Raw genomic sequence first — 21,604 nt, forward strand, 5'->3', positions numbered from 1 at the left:
CGCTGCTAACTTATCACCCAGGAGGGTCGGCCTGATGGTGTTGAAAGCACTGGAAAAGTCAAAAAACATGACCCTCACAGTGCTCGCCGGCTGGTCCAGATGGGTGTAGACACGATTGAGCAGGTAGATGATGGCGTCCTCTGTTCCGAGACGAGGCTGATAAGCGAACTGAAGGGGATCCAGATGTGGTCTTACTATGGGTCGCAGCTGGTCCAGGATGAGCCTTTCCAGGGTCTTCATGATGTGGGAGGTCAGTGCCACGGGCCTGTAATCCTGGGGGCCACTGGGACGAGGCGTCTTTGGTACAGGGACGAGGCATGATGTCTTCCACATCACCGGGACCCTCTGCAGACTCAGACTCAGCATAAACAGTTTATGAAAGACTCCACACAGCTGGGGGGCACAGGCCTTGAGGACAAGGGGACTCACTCCGTCTGGTCCAGCAGACTTGCCTGAGTGAAGTCTCCTCATTTGCATCTCAACCTGGTATTGAGTGAAGGTGATGGGTGGGGGAGGGGTGTCAGGAATCTCACAGGAGGCAACATGTGAAGAGAGAGGCTGGCACAGTGGTGTGGCTCTGGATTCCAGGCTGACTGCAGGTGAGGTTGTGGGGGTGGGAGCAGACACTGTGGTGTCGAATCTATTGAAAAACAGATTCAACTCGTCGGCTCTATTCTCACCTCCCTCAGCTCCCCTGCTGTTGGTTGGCCTGAATCCAGTGATGGTCTTCATGCCCCTCCACACCTCTCTCATGCTGTTCTGCTGGAGTTTCCACTCCAGCTTCCTCCTGTAATTGTCCTTAGCCTCTCTGATCTTGTCCTTTAGTAACACCTGGACCTTCCTCACCTCCTCTTTGTTGCCCCCTCTGAAAGCCCTCTTCTTGTTGTTGAGGAGGGCTTTGATGTCCTTAGTCACCCACGGCTTGTTATTTGGGTAACAATGAACAGTCTGAGCTGGAACAATGGAGTCGGTGCAGAAAGTTATGTAGTCTGTGATACACTCAGTAAGCCCATTGATGTCCTCGGCGTGAGGCTCACAGAGTGTTTCCCAGTCGGTCACCTCGAAACAGCCCTGTAGTTCCGCTATTGCCTCCTCTGACCACCTCCTAACAGTCCTGGTGGTCACAGGTTCCCTCCTCACAATTGGCACATAGCGGGGGGTGAGGTGAATCAGGTTATGATCTGACCTACCAAGTGGGGGGAGGGAAGAGGAGCTGTATGCATCCTTGACGTTAGCATACAGTAAGTCTAAAGTTTTCTCTCCCCTGGTGGGACAGTCCACATATTGTTTGAATGTTGGTAGTGTATTGTCCAGTGATACATGGTTGAAGTCACCCGAGATCACAATAAAGGCACTCGGGTGCTGAGTCTGTAGCCGAGCTATGGCAGAGTGGATAGTGTCACATGCAGCTGTGGGGTTAGCAGAGGGGGGAACATAAACAGCCACCAAGATGACGTGAGAGAATTCCCTGGGTAAATAATACGGCCTGAGTCCAACAGCACACAGTTCAGTGTCCGGGCAACAAATCCTTTCTTTGATTGTTATGTTGGCAGGGTTACACCACCGGTTGTTAACTAAAACAGCAAGCCCACCTCCTTTACGCTTACCGCTAGCGATGCTGTCCCTGTCCGCCCGAACAGTGTGGAAGCCTTCCACGGAAGCATTCTCATCGGGAATGACCTGGTGCAGCCATGATTCGGTGAAACACATCAGGCTACACTCTCGGTATTCCCTCTGACTCCGTACCAGTGCTGAGAGCTCGTCGATTTTACTTGCCAACGATCGCACATTTCCCATCACGATAGACGGCAGACACGGTTTAAACCTCCTCCTCGCTTCGAGCCTCCGCTGTCTCACCGTCACCTTTTTTCTTCTCTTCTGTCCTTGACCTCTGCATCCCCGATGTGTTTTCCTCCAAATTTCAGCTGGTACTTCTGCGGGCACTTCTGCGGGCCTGGCCAGCGAGCCGGCCGGCATCAGGGCGATCAGCTGATCTCTGGAGTAAACAGTCCGTGCGTGTAGGAGATGTGCCGCGGTCCCGTTCCATGATAAAAGTAACAGTTCCACGGCCACCAGAAGAACAAAAACTCTCTCAATCCACATGATTGAGTAAGAGATAGAAAACGGAGGAAAATACAAGTCAGAAAAAAAAAAAAGAATACGTAAGAAAAAAGAGCTAAACTAAGAGAAAAGCAGGAGCGACTGTAACAGGCTGCACGCTGGTTGGCGCATCATTAGGTTAAAATCAAACTGATCCCCTTGACTCTTGACACCACAGTTTACCACCAATCCAATATAGTCCAGATGGTACCAGAACACTGAAAACGACCTATAGTTTACACTTTAACTCATCTAATCATTAAATAACCCAAAATTTGGTTGGAAAACTTGAGCCATCTGTCTGTTCTTTATGTTACAGATGCTTTTTAATGTTTTAAAGTGCTCTTGAGTAATATCACTTCAGGCTTTCTGAAGGCATCTAACTTAAGGATGGATCCGTTTTGTGTCTACACATGACAGATTAGCAAAGAACCAATTTTAAACTCCATTTTCAGATGAATCCATTAAAAATGCCAAAGACTTAGTTTGAAAGACATTAAAAATTGTATTTGTGCACCACTGAGCTACTAGCAGAAAATTGTGTATCAAATATCTTGGCATGGTGTGCAATGTCCATCCATCCATGTTCTTCCACTATATCTGGGGCTGGGTCGCAGGGGCAGCAGCCTAAGCAGAGAAGCCCAGACCTCCCTCTTCCCAGCCACCCCCTCTTGCTTATCCGGGGGAACACCAATGCGTTCCCAGGCCAGCCGAGAGATATAATCCCTCCAGCGTGTCCTGGGTCAGCGTGCCCGGAACACCTCACCCAGGAGGCGCCCAGGAGGCATCCTTGTCAGACGCCCGAACCACCTCAGTTGGCTCCTTTCGATGTGGAGGAGCAGCGGCTCTACTCTGAGCCCCTCCTGGATGGCTGAACTTCTCACCTTATCTCTAAGGGAGAGGCCAGCCACCCTTCAGAGGAAGCTCATTTCCGCCGCTTGTATCCGCGATCTCGTTCTTTCGGTCATTACCCACAGCTCGTGGCCATAGGTGAGGGTAGGGACGTAGATCGACTAGCAAATTGAGAGCTTCGCTTTTACACTCAGCTCTCTCTTCACCACGACGGACCGGTGCAGCGTCCGCAGCACCAATCCGTCTGTCGATCTCCGGCTCCCATCGCTCGCAAACAAGACAACGCGATACTTGAACTCTTCCACTTGGGGCAGGAACTCATCCCCGACCCGGAGTGGGCACTCCACCCTTTTCCGGCAGAGAACCATGGCCTCAGATTGCAATGTATCCTTAAAAAAATATGAGGAAACTGGACAAGTAGAGATCAAAAGTCAAGTCAAAGTCAAGTATTTTAGAAAGAGGGAAAGACCTGAAACAGGATCTGAGAGCTACATCTGACCCTTTAGTTGTTCTGAAGTTTCATCAGTGGAAGAGTGGCTTTCAAGAAGCAATTCTTAAGAAAGGGAAATACAGTGAGTGAGAAAAGGCTGAGGTATGCTAAATTACAGAAGGATCGGTCTGAAATTAAGTGGCATGTCTTAGGACGCGATGAATCCAAACTTGAAATTTTTGGTTCAAATTGTTGTTTTTATATGGAGCAAGTTAGCAAGTGAGGAAGAACGAATCCCGGCTTTGTCATGGTTTGGGGCTGCATTTCTGCCAACAGTGTCGGGGATCTTGTCAAAAATGATTGAATTTTGAACACAAAATAATAGTATTAGACTTTGATTCACCTTGCAATACCAATACGGGAAAGCTGTTTGGCAACAGCTTCATTTTTCAACTTGAAAAACTTGTATGGAAAAAAAACACAGTGGAATAGTCATAGATCCCAGACCCTAACATTGCTGGGTTGAATGCCCTGCAGGAAGACTTGAAACCTATTCAACAAGCCTACTTAAACAAATCACATGAAAATATTGACTCTCAAACTCATTAGAACCGTACAAAACCTGTTTTTGCCTTTTTTTTTTTACTGTATTTCAATCATTTTTTTGCACATTTTAAGAAATTGGTGCACATATTTCCCATTTTCCTAAAAAATACAATGCTGAAAAGTTTTTTTGTAGCAGCTGTCATAAAAGCAAGAGAACACAATCATGTTTGTCAAATATGAAGTTTAAAAGTTTAAAACTAAAGATGACATCATTCATGTTTTTATGTCCAAATCTGAGTGAAAATCACCTTAAACAAGCACAATATCAAGCACAACATTTGAGCACTAAAAATAATGTTGAGGAATACAAGTAAATAACTGTAATTTAGCATCTTAATAAAAAAAAAATGCTTGAAAATTCATAATAATTATATTTTTGCATGTCCTACATGGGAACAATAACAACTGTTACCGTGATACTGTGTGTGAATGTGTGTGTGGATGGGTGGATGACTGGTTGTGTAAAGCACTTTGGGGTCTTATAGGGACTAGTAAGGTGCTATACAAATACAGGCCATTTACCATTTACCATACTGCCTATTATACAAGGGTGAATTAACTGAACAGTCATTTAGAGTATTTTCTGTATTTGTATTTTGTCTGTGGAACTCTCATAAGGTTAAAATTTGCAAGGCCTTGGTGGGTGAAGGTGATGACCAGTATTTCGAGGAACAAGCCAGAGATCCACTCTATGAGAAACTTATGACAGCTGTTGTGATGCCAAGGAAATTATGTTGTCAGTAAAAACTGATCAAAATACACCCACACAGTGTTGACACTGAAAAGCATATAGTTTTGAATGTGACTTTTTTCTTGTCACTGAATTTCTGAGCTACAATTTTTTTTTTTCCCTGCATTAAGCTTTTTCATGTGTCATTTGACACTTTGCTCATCTTTGCTGATATTTTTCTTGAAGGTCCTTTTTTATTCTTCAGTTAGCAGTAGCAAGTAATTTATTCATCCCAATGTCATTTTAACTGGGTACTGATATTGTATAATAAATGCAGCTACTGATTTACAATGACATCTTTAGAAGCAACTATTTTCAGTGCAATTACTACCACCAACACAGTTACTCCATCTGTGGATTACATGGGGGAAAACACCAGTAAAGGGCTTTTCCCCCATTCCTATTAACACCTAAAGCTTATTAATGTAGTGAAGCAGTGTACAGCCACAGCCGCATAAGTTGGAAGTAATTGGAGCCAATAAAATAAACATTACAGGCTTACTTCCTCTGAGAACACACAAAGAAAGAGCCTCCTCCTAAACAACTCCAGATAGCTACCTGTTGAAAGTGTCATGAAAAATGATTTATTGTCTTGCATCTACACTCAATTACACTGTTTGTATAAAGAAGTCAGCATATGGTGTCTCTGCACCACTGCTGCCGCCACTGCTGTAGGGAATATTTAGCTGAAGAATTAATTTGGTTCATCTTCTTGTGACAGGCTTGAAAGCATGTTTTGTACCCAAGGGTGAAATATTCTAAAAAGAAACTACTGAATAACTCCAGTACATTTTTGCAACTTGATCATATTGCCGATGTAATAAGGTTCTTGTTTAGAACCAATCAATTGGATGGCAATTGCTTTGTGTCCAGTGTGAGCATATTTTCCTTCACTCTGTGTGTTCTTGCAATGGAGTAACAAAGGTTGCCGTCTCTTTACTTTATGCAAGATGTCGATATTTGTATAACATTGTATGTACAAAGGACATAAAATGGTTTAAAATGAAAGGTGTTAAAAAAATCTTGTATTTTTATATTTCAAGTGTTACTCAAAATGATGAATTTTCTTTAGATTTGATAAACATGCTGAGTACTTCCTGTCCCTGGGTCTTGGGACCAGGGCTTTGTGTTCTTCTTGGGTTTTGGTGATTCTTATTTTTTAGAATCACTTGTGTTTTGTTCAGCTCTATTGTAAATTAACATGTTTTTAGGGTTTCCATTGACATTTATTATATTCTATATGTAGTTAGCTTATATTTCAGTTAGTCTTCTAGGTTTTGTATGTTACCGTTTGTGGTCCCTGACTGTTCCTCCTTCATGTCTCTGTGGTTGTCTGGTCTCCCTGTTCTGTCAAGTGAGTCTTGCTCACCGCAGTTAGTCATGTCTCTGTGTTTGTTTACCTTTTTCCCGTATCTAGTTTGTACGTCTTAAGTCTCGGTTTCTGTCTCAGTGTTATTTTGTCGGACTGTTTTACTTTGATAGTCCCTCCTCTTGTCTGCATTGTGTTCGGTTTTGCTTCCTGCCATCTCATTAGTTAGATTCTGTTCAGCTGTGTTCCCCAGGTGTCTCCACTCTGTCCTTGCCTCATGTGTGTATTTAAGTCCTCAGTTTCTCTCTGTTCTCTGACACATTGTGGTCATACCTTCCATTATGCTGTGTGCGTTCCATCTATTTCTCTGAGTTTCCCAGTTTATTGAGTTATTGCATATTGTATTTTGAGAATACAGCAATAAAGCTGCCTTTGTCAGTTACATTTTGTCTCTGGAGTCCTGTGTTTGAGTCCATTCTCTGCCTACAACACAGCCAGACTGTGACACTTCCCTCTTCATCAAAAAATTGAAGTTTTAAATATGCAGGATCCCTATTGGTGTGATTTACTCTCTTTAGTGGAATAGTGTGATAACAACATGTAAACAGTACTGGGTCACCATTGGTGACCACACGGGGTGCTTTTAAAAGGTACTCTGTGGAGCATTTGATCATTTGTGGAAGAACTAAAATTTGCAAATATCTAAATACTCTACCAGTATATGCAAGTACATGCACTTGTATTTCCAATAAAAGGAGAAGAAAATAAACGCAAAGTGTGTGTGTCAAAATAAATAAAAGAAGCCTTTTAAATGTTTCACGAATATGTTTAAATGTGCATTTAAAGCAGGGGTCCCCAATCCCAGTCCACGACGGCCGGTGTCCCTGCAGGTTTTAGATGTGTCCTTGATCCATCACAGCTGATTTAAATGGATAATTACCTTCTCAATGGCTGTATCCCAATTCAGGGTCTGCAGCCTTAAAGTACGCAGCCTCAACGGTCCACAAGGGCCGCGTACTCAAAGACCACTAAGGCTGGAAGTGCGAGGCTTGTGAAATGGGACGGTCTAGCCTCCGTCGCGCTGCCCAGGTTGCCTAGCAACCATGATACTAACAGCTGGAAACGTTTCATACAGCACTGTTTGACAGAAATGAAGGAGAAAATCTTTTGTTCATTTGTTTGTTTGTTTCTACATGAGCTTTGATCATTCTCTGTACGATTAAGGTCAGCTATTGAACGGCGTATATTTTAAAGTAAAGGCTTTAAGTTAGTACAAACGTCACTAATGTCACATAACTTTGCCGACATGTGGCCAACAGTAATGTTTTAATGTTCTTCGTTATTAAACATTTGCACATAAACAAGTGGCATAATATTCAGTACTTAAAGTTTACTCTTCGGGCGCCCCTCATCCACCGTTTTGTTTCGGTAAAATTATCCAAACCCACCGCCGCGCTATGCATTCTGGGATATGTTGGGCCACGAAGTCTACACCGCCACATCCTTAAAATTCAGGGAAATGAAGGACACATTTGAGGGCCGCATTTCGAGCAGCCTTCGAATTGGGACAGCCTTCGTCGCGTCGCTGTGACATAATCGGCCTTAAAATGCGGCCTTTAAGGCTGCAGACCCTGAATTGGGATACAGCCAACATGTCTTGAAGTTCTCCAGAGGCCTGGTAATGAGCTAATCATGTGATTCAGGTGTGTTGACCCAGGGTGAGATCTAAAACCTGCAGGGACACCGGCCCTCGTGGACTGGGATTGGGGACCCCTGATTTAAAGAAAATGAGTAAATACAAAAAACTTAGTTAAAGCATTTTTAATTAAATGTAGTCAACTTATTTTTCTGCCTCTATTGGAGGAGTTCTGATAGGAACAGATGTTTCAAAAGGATTAAACCTCCAGCTCCAATCATCCAATCAATCTCACAATTGTGTCTTGTTTTGTTTTGTTTTTTTCTTTTTTAAATCCCTGGCAGTTTGTGTGAAATTATCACTTGTGTGGATTGGTGCAGGATGCTGTGAGGTACCATATAGACAAGCCAATAATGAGGATATGATTCCACACTTTACCTCAGCTGTGAAGGGTTTGAAGAAAGTTGAAAAGTAGGCAAAAACAGCAGCAGAAGAAAAAAATAATGGTGCTGAATGATCCTACTTCCCAAGTCCCCACTGGACCCACAGGCAACAGAGGAGCATCTGCTGTGGGCTACAAGAGATGAAGGGAGCAGCTAGATGTTTTTGCATTCTGCATTTTCTACAGTAAGAATTATGAGGTGTATACATGTTCTATTTTTTGGATGCTTTCAAAAGCAACTCTCCAATTAGCACTGAATTATATGTTAGGACACTTACAGTGACAATGATATTGTTTCCTGATATAAGAATCACAAATGTATTACATTTTTAAATGTCAGTGTAAATATTGAAGTATCAACATGGAATGAGTGACCAAACAGTGGAAATATGGTAAGTCCCTACAGGGAGGCTGCTGGCAGACCCGGAGCCTAGCATAAAGTAGTGATGAGTATGCACCCTATATTTGACAAGTAATACATCTTAGATCAGGACAGCTGAGAAAACACTTCAAGTTATGTATGCTAAGATTAATTTTCCTCTGCTACATTGGTGAATGTAAGTTTAGTACTTACACTGAGAACTCTCAAAATATGCTCGACAAGCAAGAAATGTACAAATTATAGAAGTATACAAATGCACAAAACATAGCAGTGGCATTTCATCAGAGCAAGCAAGGCAAGTTTCTAGTGAAATCTAAAAGTAAATATCAATTAAAATGTACCAAAATGAAAAAACTCTCTTCTTTCTTCTCAGACAGGTTATGTTTTAAAGCTTCTCACCTGTTTGCATTCATCCTTGTCAAGAGTTTTTTCAGTCCATTTCTAGGTGTAGTGATTGTTTTGTTGTTACATTTATTAAATGAATGATTTATTTTGTTGTTTAATTTAGGAATTATCACCAAATAGCCAATATGGATAACTATAGAAGTACTTTACAATTCTTCAGAAAGGAATTGGTGGAGACAGGTGAAGATCTGGGAAGAGTGCAGTTGCATTTTAAATAATTATATATATATTATTTTAATGTTCACCTCTCAATCCGGAGCATAGCCAATGCAGATGAGAACCTTAATTTGTTTTGAAGGTGTAATTAAGACTTCAAATTACCTCAACATTGCCATGTGTTATGGAAATGTGATTGCCATCTGTTTTTGTGTGTAGGGAAAAAAACAAAAGTAATGAGAGATAGCAAAGCTAAAGACATTAATATTTTACTTTTAAATGAGTGCTGTGTTTATTACTTTCTCAAAGCTTTGCTGTTATCATGAAACATTTATGAAGCACATACAGCATAACGGATACCCACTCTAACAAATGCTTCATTATTCTTTGCCATCATTAAAATTGTATAAGATGTACACCCCAACAGTTATACGTGTTGTGTTAAACTTGTTGGAAACAGTACATCATTAACCCCCTCCAAACAACAACAACAACAAAAGAAGCCAATAGAACAAAAAAACAACCCAAAATATTTTAAAATTTCAACTGTCAAATTTCTCAAGGCATACAATTTACCATATATGTTATCCAAAATCGTTTTCTTTCCTGTGGTTTTTTTTCTCTCTCTCTCTCTGAGGATTCCCAAACTAACAATTTTAAGACATCAGCTGGTTAAATTCCAATCAATACTGTTTTCTGCTTGCCCGAGTGAACTAGAACTAGTATTTGTGGGTGGCACACCACTAAGAGATCATCATAAGACCTGCTGGAGCGATTTCAGGAGCCTAATTTACATAATATATTTACATTTCCAAAGAGAAATGTAATCTATGCTCGGTTTAGCAGTGAACTGCACATGGTAATATCTTGCATAAGCAAGAATGGTTGCTTTGAATGTCATAAGTAGGTTGGTCTTGACAAGTGTTCACAAGGTCCATGAACAAACTACAGATTTAATACTGAGTAATAGATGTTCAACTACCTAATTCATATGAAGGATTTATACCTGAAAATGAAACTTGGATTTTCTTCTAAGCTTTGCAATGTTGTGAATCATTGTCTTTATGATCAATCATTGTGACTTACTTGAAATCACAACATGAGCTATGTTCCCATAAAGCAAATAAACCTGTCAGCTTGTGTGCACATAGATGTTTGTGTAAGTACATGTTATTCAGTTTCCATAGTAACAGCCTCACTGAAGTTTATGGGATTTAAATCCTGCCAACTTAGAAAAGATGAGCGCACCTTGTTTATATATAGCAGCACAATACACAATAAACTATTTCAGCATCTTTCATCATCATGCAACATAGCTGGATACATTTTTTTTTAAACTTCTCCAGCACGGTACTTTATTTATTTTCTGCAAAATGAGTGTCTGTTTTAAATTTGACTTTATTATGGTAGCATAAGAGAAAAACAAAAATCTTGACTCTGGTTACTTGCAGCCACCGTCTTTTTGGTTCATTATTAACCCAAAATTGTTGGTGATTGTGAAAATTCTTTACATTTAGATTTGTAGAAATGCATATAATTGGCCCTGTTTTTGTTTTGTAGGACGGATAAATACAAAATACTTTTTAAAGTTAAACTGAGATCCTGAAATTGAACCTGTATCTTATTATTGTGTGAAGACAAATTCTGCCAGAACTTGTGGCCTCAAGCATAATGAAGACTACAGATTCAGGAAACACGGCTCAAAGTTGTTTTGTTTGTTGTTCTTTTGTTTTTGTAAAAAGAAAACAACAGACTGTACAGAGTCAGGTTAGACCAGTAAGAAGTCTGGGGATGAATGGCATGAAGCGATAGTGAGTCAGCAGGAAGGTGAGAATCCCAGAAGTTAGTTCCCAGAGAGAACTGTTTGAAGAAAATGTGGCTGGCTGTGGAGAGAGACCACTGTAAGTGCTCCAAATCAAAGACAAAATTAAAGACATACATGAACTAGAATGGGATAGTAGAAGTTTACAACTTGACAGAAAGTACACCAGTCTTTATATGTTGCTAGGGGGGGAGGGGATTAGTTGATGGATTGCCGGTGTACGATCCAGTGGGAACTGTTAGGATGCCTGGGTCGTTGACCCAGGGTTTTTGGGTTTATTATATTATTTATCATTTCTAGTCTTTGGTTTCTTTGCTAGAGTTATGTCTTATGGTTTGACTCTGTGTAATCCTTAGTTGCTGTCTCCCCTGTCCGCTATATCCCCGTGTCCAGTCAGTGTCTGTGTCTGCCCTGGTCCCACGTCTCTGTTCCCTCTGTTGTAGTGCCTGCATGTGAGTCTGTGTCTTTTGTTCAGTCTGTGTTATGTGTTTCCTGTTTTACTTTGAAGGTCTCTGTCTTATCTCAGTGTGTTCAGTTTACCAGCTGTGTCTCCCTCCTGTTGCCCATTCCCTGATTGCTCCCTCTATGTATTTAAGCCTTGTGTTTCAGTTTGTCAGTGTCGCGATCTACCCTCATCTTGCTGTATGTGTGTTCTGTCTGTCCGTGTAAGTTTATTTTGGATTCTCAGTTTTGTTACTTTTTGAGTTCAGCATTAAAGCTGTTTTGAGTTACTTTCTGTCTCCGGAGTCTGCACTTTGGGTCCTTCTCCTGCCTGCACACAGCCGTTCCACAACAGGAACAAGGGAGAGGACACAAGGCCAGAGGTACAGTTGTCCCCCCCCCAAAAAAAAAGACAAACAAACTTCTGAACATTTACCTTAAACTCATGCTCCCTTGAAGTTGTGATGTTTCCACGGAAGTCAAAGAAAAGTGATAGGAAGGGGAGGTCATTTTTTGACTATTAGACTGTAACCCTGGTGCACCTTGGAGGCAGGAGGAAATCTGCCCGGTAGCACAATGCATACTTTGAAAGCTTTCCTCCTGGCAGCAGTATTAGGTCAGCGATTCTCTACAACATGTGACCGACCTGCCAAGGTAGTGAGTTGGTCACGTGACTGTAAACTATGGATCGATGGCTCATATGCAAGAGCCACAACTACTGGCTATAGTCTTTGGACAACTTGCTTCATCGCATACATGTAACTCAACTTTGTGCTCACATGAGCACTGAGTTGTCTCACAGTTTAAGCAAAATGATGGCTGTCAGCCTTTGAAATGCTCGGTCTAGGAGCTACAGTACAGAGCACTCCATCTAGTTTCCACACACACAGACACTCATGACTCTCCTGGCATCCTGCTGATGGAGAAGCACATCAACAGCACATCAAAAAGCAGCACTGTCAAAACTGTCAAAAACAACTACCTATCTAATAACCCCAAACATGTTTCCACTGCATCTATTTAATGAGCTTCTGTAAAAGACAGGTTTGGAGCAAGCAGTCTGTAATACATTACCTTACAACTATTTCAATATGAGATTTAGTTGGCTTTAAAACTTAATTATATGAATAAAATATATAGGATGGTTTTTGGCAATTGAGGCACTGTGATATCTCACCCTCAAATGAATACAAAATAAAAAGATGACTTTGTTTCTCACTGAGCTGTGAAGAAACCCAGTTTAATGAACAGTGTCTGAAAGCAGTTATTGATTTTGCATGCAATAACCTGCACAACAAAAGAAACAAAGCAATGGAGGCCCAGAGAAATGTGTGCAGCATGGGATGTCTATTGTCTTTGCAGGCAGAATTGGTTTGCTCGAAGTATTAAGCTGTGATGATGTGTTGTTTTGTAGTTTTGCATCTCTTCTGCCTTTCTTGCAAGCCCATTCAGCTTGTCAGTGCAAAACACGCCTTTACATATCTGACAGTATAAGAACAATGTAAATTTTCTGCAGGCGTAATCAAACATTTATAAGTGAGTGCCAGAGATGGTTCAAAAACTGGGTCAGACTGGCAGATAAAAATGAGCCTGTGGTGTCAGTTATAACACAGTGAGTTCATCATGATTGGCATGTAGCCTCATTGTTCTCATTTGGTGATGGGTATGATTTTAAATGAAATATCAGCATATGTTAAACTTTGCTGCACATAGTCACTGTCTAGTCACATTCTTACACAGCTTCTAATTTTGATCAATATTGAGTTAGCTACTTCCTTATGCTGTGACTATCAAGATATTTTCATCTTGTCAGAGAATGGGTTACACATTAGGACTCTTAGCACAGACAAGAAATTCAACTGGTATGCAACATTCCCAGCTAAAAGCCAGATGAGACAGTTTCAAAATGTGAGGGTGAGCTTAACATTTCCTAATTTGTATTTCAGTCTTCCAAGATAGCAACCTTTTAAAAAATTTACCTCCGTTCTTATATCTTAGCTGAACAAGCAGTTCATTCTAGGAACTAGGTCCTTGATTTCCACAAAGCCACAGTCTTGCTCTGTTTCACAAGAAAAATCCTTCATTAGGATCTGGATGCATCCACCCATGCCTTTTCAAAATGGATGCTCACAGACACATTTCTAAATATTCATGTCACTTCCAGCCTCATATATACCAGCAACTACCGCTAAACCTCTTAACGCCCTCTGTGCAACTTTTAAATCCCATAACTTGTGTCAATCTATACTAGATGTCAAAATGTAAACAGCTACTCCTCGTGTTGCAAAAGAAAGGCATAACTGAGTTGCGCAGCTGGGGAGCAGCATGCGGTGGCGTGCCTCCCTAGGATGCCGGAAGACAAAATAAGCATCTCATTTAATAGTTCTGTTTTAAAGCAGATCTCCCTCTGTGCCAAGGGCTGGTGGAAGCCTCGAGTGAGATAGCTTAGACAGTAAGAAGTCTGCCCCACAGAGCAGCAATTAGGGTCTGTTTTTGAATAAAAAAAATACACTGAGGATTTGTAGGTGGTAAAATGTTAATGTGTCTTTGACTGGAATTTAATGTGCAGGAGCAGCGGTTCTACTCGGTAATGAAGGAACAGGAATACATCACATGTTTTGTAATGAATAATTCACTTGCAACACAATTGGAAGTTTTGCTGTATGCATTTGTGAAGTTGCATGTTTAAAGGAATTCTTAAAACGACTTATGATATATAAGTCCATTCCTACAGGTTCTGATTAAATTGCATTTTGGTTTTGTTCACTGGAGGTTTCTCAGAAGCAGTCAATTGTAAAACAGACAGAATTAATAAATTGGTAGTGTTACTATTACCTCTGGTCCTAGGCTTCCTAAAAAAAACCCTCTGATATCAGCAGCATATCAATGCTCCATCAATCTCTTGCTCTCGCTTTCTTCTCTGTTCACTGTTGCACAATGAAATGAAGTTCTCTAGTTTACCTAATGATTGGAAGACATAAGCAGCCTAGGCGTGTTGGACAAAAACCTGTTTGAAGAGTCAAATCCTTTTCTTAGTGTATCTGAATAAATACCAGGAACCATTACAGTCTTGATAAATTGCTCAGAAATAGGGACAGTGTTGCTGCTTCCACAGGTTAATATGTAATCCAAAATGAAAAGAGAACTATTGTGGTAATGTCTAAAGAAGGGTAGGGTGATATAATACCCGTGATATATATCACCATTAAAACATAGACTAAAAGTTACTAGCGGTTCGGTGATTTCTTTTCTTCTGAAAAGTCACAGTATACAACATGTTTACAAGATTGCTATGTCTTTATTCTCTGTCATTTTGGACACGACATTCTGTGTTTTCATATTGCACACAGTGTAGAGTTGACCTCAGGTTACAAAAAGCATTCAAAATGTGACCTGTGAATAGGCTTCATGATAGTTAGATCCAGTAGTATGCACTACAGCAACATCTTAACATGGTTTATTTTAAAATGAAAAAGACTTTAATATCAACTTTGAACACTAAAATGAGGTATTAATCTTGCTAAAGAACGCAGACCATGACCTGTCACAGTCCAAACAGATCTCTTGGTTATATCTCACATTTTAAATGCAAATCAAAGTTTGCATAGCATCTACATTAAAGAGTCTAATGGAAACATGTTTCTGTCACTGAAAAAAAAATGAAGTTGAAAATTTATAGATAACTCAAAATTGTGAGTTGGCTCTGCTAATCAGGAAACTTTTTTCTTTTCCTTTTGTCCCCACTGGCAGATACAAGATTCCATAGATTTTCACTTCAAAACTATATTGGTAAGAATAATTCTCACTGACAATATTACTGAGCTATCTATAATAATAATAATAATAATAATAATAATAATAATAATGGATTGGATTTATATAGCGCTTTTCAAGGCACTCAAAGCGCTTTACAATTCCACTATTCATTCACTCTCACATTCACACACTGGTGGAGGCAGCTACAGTTGTAGCCACAGCTGCCCTGGGGCAGACTGACAGAAGCGAGGCTGCCATATCGCGCCATTGGCCCCTCTGGCCAACACCAGTAGGCGGTAGGTGAAGTGTCTTGCCCAAGGACACAACGACCAGGACAGAGAGCCGGGGATCGAACCGGCGACCTTCCAGTTACCGATGCGCTTCCCAACCCCTATAAGAACTTTAAGAAAAAAATAAAAGCAATAACGCTATGATCACATTTATCTGTTTTCTTATTGTGTGTGTTGATGTGTTCTCATAAACTTAAAATTATTCTATTAAAAATACATAATAGCAGTGAAAGCTGTCATGTTCCCCTGTCATCTTACATACAGTGATTGAGCTGGATATCCCCATTCTGCCTAACGGCATGTGGCTAGAGAAAGCTATAAATACGTGCCATACCAAAGGAGAAGAGAACTGGTATGCATCTGGAGGCAAATTTTAGTCTGTGTCTGCACCTCTAGACTCAAAATAAAAAGAATCATGCTAGTGTTTTATCATCTGAGAAGGGGTAGCCTCCCTCAAAAAAGCGAAAATGCAGAGGAAAGAGACAATAGAATCAACCTCTGGAAAAAATGTCATCTTCTTCCTTAGCACTTCAAACATCTCCAGGTAAAAGGTGGCAAGTGGAAAAGAGGCAATATTGACAGCTGAAGTAAACAGCAGACAGACAGCTGACACTTACTACAAAGAACAACAGCCAGAGTTTTTTGTCCCACAGCAGCCATTATAGGGATTATGCACTTGAATTGGGAGGGATAAGAAAACAGACTCCAATCTGCAGTCTACCCACACCTAGTGGTGAGATTTCATAGACTGTAACTTTAATAATAAAACACAGTACACAATGAAGCATAGAAATTGAAAATAAGAAAAGAGACCACAAATCAAAACAATAAAAAATACAAATGTAACACATTTGAGAGACTCGCGCGAGACACTAGAGAACATGCATACTCACAGAATATCTTCAGTTTAGCCTCTCGAGCCCTTCACCTATCATTGCCAAAAGCTAAATATTTATTAACATTTTACATGTTCTGCCACTTGTGAGTTATCTTGATTGTTTCTTTTAAATTACCCTACGAATTATGCGACAGCCTGAATTCCTTCTATGCAGAAGCAGATAATCAAGGTAACATTTTTTTAAGAAGCTGACCTGTTGTCATTGTGGCTGCCACATAGATACTGTCAGGTCACTTCACTCAGTTAGCAACCTTCCTAAGCAAATTTGACAATTTCACCCCACCATTTGTCATTGAATCTTCTGTGCTCCCATGTTTGTATTCCCTCTGCTTTCCGGATAGATTTGGTGTTTCTTGGAGTGTTGGATTTCATAACATTGTGAACTTTTTTGTTGGACCTTTTAATCAGCCCAATTGGGATTTGGTTTTTATTTTTCAACCTGCCTCTTTGTTCTCCAGCTGAATCCAGAGACTTCAAAAGCCATTTCTGTTTGTAGTCTTGTTCAAATGGTGGTGTTTTTCTGGCAGATATTGATTTTCAGCCACTTTATTTATTATTTATTTCAGACAAGTGGCTACATTGTAATTCATCATATGATAAAGGCAAGGGACGTGAGAAAAAAGTTTATAGATTTCAAACCCCTCCGGGACAGAGCACTCTGCTTATATTATTAGCCCCCCCCCCTTTTTTAAAAAATGACTTAAATTTAACTTAAATAAAACTTAAATTGCTGGTTACAAAATAAATAACGAGGTCTTCCCAACTGTGTTTTTTCGCAGTACTTTGTTGTTTTATTCATTTATTATGGTCCTTTTGGTTTCTTTCTAAAACATTGAGTTTTATATTATATATTCCAAGATAAGTTTGTAGCTGGCCAGTGGGGGGTGGGGATCCATATAACCTGATTCCAGGATGATACATATTCGAAAAGCTGGCATAAGTTAGGTTCGAGCTTTAGCCAGAAGATTTGAAACAATGCTGATTAAGGCTCTCAGCGTCAGGTTGAACTCATAGTGGAGTTTCAAATTGCTTGTCTAGGGGGATCCCCATGCTGACACACTGTGTGTTATGTCGACAAGAAATAGCTGTTTTGCCAGAGCTGAGGCAAGGAGCAACTCTAACAAGAGTTCCTTCTCTCATCTTTAAAGTTCTGACAGGATACCGGAATGTACAAATAGCAATTAGGAGCATGGCATTCAGTTTCTTTCTGCAACCCCTGCTGCGTAAAAGTACCAGCTTCATTTGCAGATCTACTTTTGGGGTTTTCTTTGTGGGTTTTTTTTTTTTTTACATTGATAGCTCAGATGTATCTGAATGCAATATTAGGATGCTCATGGTCATCTACATTCAACTATATCTCCTACATTTAACTATATGCTGACTATGTGAGGTGCACAAACATTTCAAAATCCATGTCTTAGGACCTCAGAATTATGAGGACTGTGAGAAAAGACATGCTGACTGGACTGGTATCCTGAACATACTGAACATGGCACACAGAAGGCAGTTCAGGTTTGATTTGTGAGTACAACATTCAGTTGTTACTGATAAGGGGGCTACTTCCACCATCTTTCGTCACTATACTCTATATACACTCCCTGGCCACTTTATAAGGCACACCTGTTAAACTGCTTGTTAATATAAATATCTAATCAGCCATTTGTATAGCAGCAGTTAAATCCTTTTATGCATGTAGGCAATGTCTGCTGAAGTTTACTAAACAACAGAATGGCAAAGAAAGGTGTATTTTAGAAACTCTGCTGATCTAGTGGGATTCTCCCACAACTACGGATATTGGTCTAAAAAGAGCAGCAGTTCTCAGATCGAAAAATGCCTTCTTGATGGCAAAGGTCAGATGAGAATGGCTAGACTGCTTGGAGATAATAGGAAGGCAACAGTAACTCAACCAATGTATGCAGAAGAGCATCTCTGACTGCACAACACGTTGCTGAAGGACATGTGCTACTGAACTAGATGTGCAGCTGAAGGCCGCACATGGTGCCACTTCTGTCAGCTAAAAACAGGAAACTGAGGCTACAGTTTGAATAGGCTGAACAAATTGGACAGTTGAGAATAGGAAAAAATGTTGCCTGATGATTTTTGATTTCTGCAGCAACATTCGGATGGTAGGGTCAGAAATTGGGATAAACGACATAAAAACATGGATCCATCCTGCCTTGTATCAATGGTTCAGGCTGGAGGTGACGTGTAAGAGTGTGGGCATTTTTCTTGGCACACTTTGGGCCTTTGGTATGAATTGAGCATAATTTCAACGCCACATCCTGCCTGACTATTGTTGTTGACCAAATCCATCTCTTTATGACCACAGTACACACATCATCTGATGGCTGTTTCCAGCACTGTGTTCAAAGCTGAAATAATCTAAAACAGATTTCTTCAACATGACAATAACTACTGTATTCTGTACTCAAATGACCTCTACAGTCACCAGGTCTCAATCCAATAGGGCATCTTTGGTGTGTGTTGGATTTGCATCATGGATGTACCTGGATGTGTCTTGCTGTCATGTCAATATGGACCAAAATCTCTGAAGAGTGTTTTCAGAACTCTGGTTGAAGATATGGCAGAAGGTCAAAGCCTTTACTAGCAAAGTAGACCTAAGAAAAGGTTCCACTGAGTGTACAGCACTTTATTTCTTGTTCAGCTTTTGTTATTTTATTTTATTTTTTAAATAATTCTAGAAGTGGTATGGCAGGTAGGTGGGTGTTTTTTTTACTTTACTTTTTTACCACACTGTAACTGTGAATAATCATGGTCACTAAGGAACTAACATGGTGGCACGCAGAGACACAAAACCCTTGTACCCCAATCCCTCCCTGTTGTTTTTTACTGTTTCCAGACTCACTTTAAGTCAACGGCCAGCACAGTCTCATTATGCCATCATAGGATCTGGTTGCTTACAAGAAGACCTGGATATGGCGAAGGCAGAGCTGAACTGTCAAACAGAAAACAAAGATGAAGCAAAACAATGGCCAAAAACATAGGTTTGAATAAACACACCAGGGAGCTCACCTGCAAACACAGGGAGATAATTAGCTTAGGCTAATTTGTAAATTACCTTTGGCTGGCATGTAAGTATCGGCCTACCATCAAGCAGATGATGGTTTGTTAAAATCCCTTCTACCACTGAAGTGTAAAATTATGATTCACCGCTTCAGAGGAACGATCTTGGAATGAATAACTCATGGAGGTTTTCTGTGCCAGCAAAAATCTGGCACAGCTTTACTGGTTATTTTTGAATGAAGGACATGAAGCAACAGTTAATTCCCAAGGTATGTTCTATTTGTGAAATCAAGCAACTGCAGTGGGAACCATTAAGAAACAGTTTACCTCCTATCATTTTTCCTCCAGTCCCCCTGAAGTAGGTATGATAAACTAATTTAAGTAGAAAAAGAAATTGTGGAAGAAACCAGAGCAACAATAAAAAAAACCCCACATACTTAAAAATTGGAAAGTAATATGACGAAATCAAACCATGATTTTCACAAGATCAATGTGATCTTATTTTCTTGTAAAATGTAGAAGTTTGTCAGCCACGATTTGAAGCAGTTGCTGGTCTTAGCTGCTGCTTAGAGGGAAGTGTAGACAGCTTGAAGTCTTGTCCAGTGGGAATCGAAGCGTGAATAACTCCCTTGACTGACTGACATGTCTTATAATTTCTTAACAAAAATATGAGCAGACCTCAGTAGAAGGATTTGATTAATTGGCAAGTCTGCCCAGGGAATCATTTTGTACAGCCTTCGCGAGGCATACAGGATGACGGAAAATTGTTCTGAGTTTTTAAATTATTAAGCTGTCTTAAGCTTGGTGACAGCAAGACCTCTACAGGATGATTCTTATGCGAGTTCAACACTCAGAAATGGCCAGACTTCAAGATAAACCTGAGTGTCATCAGTATACTGTAAATGTGGAGGAGAAGATTATCTTTCCCTACAACTCAGAAGTGTCACACATGGAGGAAAGTAAAAAAGCTTGATTAAAAACTATCAAAAGATATTAAATGATACATTTTCCCCACAGATGGTTGGGGATGCATCTTTTTTGCAATAGTACAACCAGTGTGGACCCAACCAGTTTGTTGCCCAAACATGGTTTTGGATACTGAATGAGCTCATGAATGCCATGATTGTCACAGTTTTGTCAGAGGTAGTTTCTTTCTTGATGTTCCCAGCCATCCCATATCTCCCCTGCTGTTGGCTCCATTTGATTTTCTTCCAAATGAATTCAGAAATTACGTGGCCTTGCCCATCTATTTAGCAGAGGTTCTGAGACCTTCTTACGAGTCAGCCTCTCCAGTCTAATCAATGTTAAGACCTTTTAAATGTCCATCTCTCTTTTTTTTATGTTAAATCCAGAGGAGACCATACCCTTGTGGCTTATAGCTCCTAAACTCTAGAACAGTGGTTCTTAACCTTGTTGGAGGTACTGAACCCCACCAGTTTCATATGCGTATTCACTGAACCCCTCTTTAGTGAAAAATAAAATATGATTTTTTTCAAATTCAAGACATATGTTTTTTTTACTGGTGCACAAAATGAGCCATGCATATCATGGCGGAGGCTCTGCCGAACCCCTGAGACAGATTCACCGAACCCCTAGGGTTCGACCGAACCCAGGTTAAGAACCACTGCTCTAGAAACACCTCCCTGCATTCAGTGAGCCTGCAGTAGTTTGTTTTTAATGTCCAATGTAGGAAATTTTTATAGGCTAGCCTTGTCCTAACCTCCTAGGACCCTGTGTCCTCATATGAAGACTAAATCACAAAAATCTTTATGTTATGCTGTACAATAAATACATTGTCCCCATATCACCTCGTCATGCCCAACTAATCATAAATAGTTTGGATTGTTTCAGAATCTATAAGGCCAGCAAAATGCCCTAGATAACCAAAGCTGATCACCAAATTCCCTCAATGTAGGATTAGGGGATTTTCTTTCCTTTAATTTGTTATTTATTGCACACGCACCACAAAAATCTTTCTTGTTTTTTTTGTTTTTTTTAAAATAATCAGTGTATCACAAGTCAGCTGTGCTACACACACCCTATTTTATCAAGATCTCTATCCTTTGAAGCTTCCATAAACACTTGAGAGCACAGTGAAGTCTGCAACATAAAAAGGATGAAAAGCAGGGCGAGAGCAATCATGGAGCATGAAGGGACGGCAGAGAGATATGGGATGAAGATGAGACAAGGAGAGTAACTGGAACACAATGCTATGAGCTTAAATTTTGTTCACCTCATCTTGTGAAAAATCCACTGCACAAGCATTATTATTTCATTGTGTACAGCCCTTCAGCGTGGTTATCAGTACCAACATGTGTACAATTG

The sequence above is a fragment of the Astatotilapia calliptera genome, chromosome 7 (assembly GCF_964374335.1).
Source record: "Astatotilapia calliptera chromosome 7, fAstCal68.1, whole genome shotgun sequence".
NCBI lineage: Eukaryota > Metazoa > Chordata > Actinopteri > Cichliformes > Cichlidae > Astatotilapia > Astatotilapia calliptera.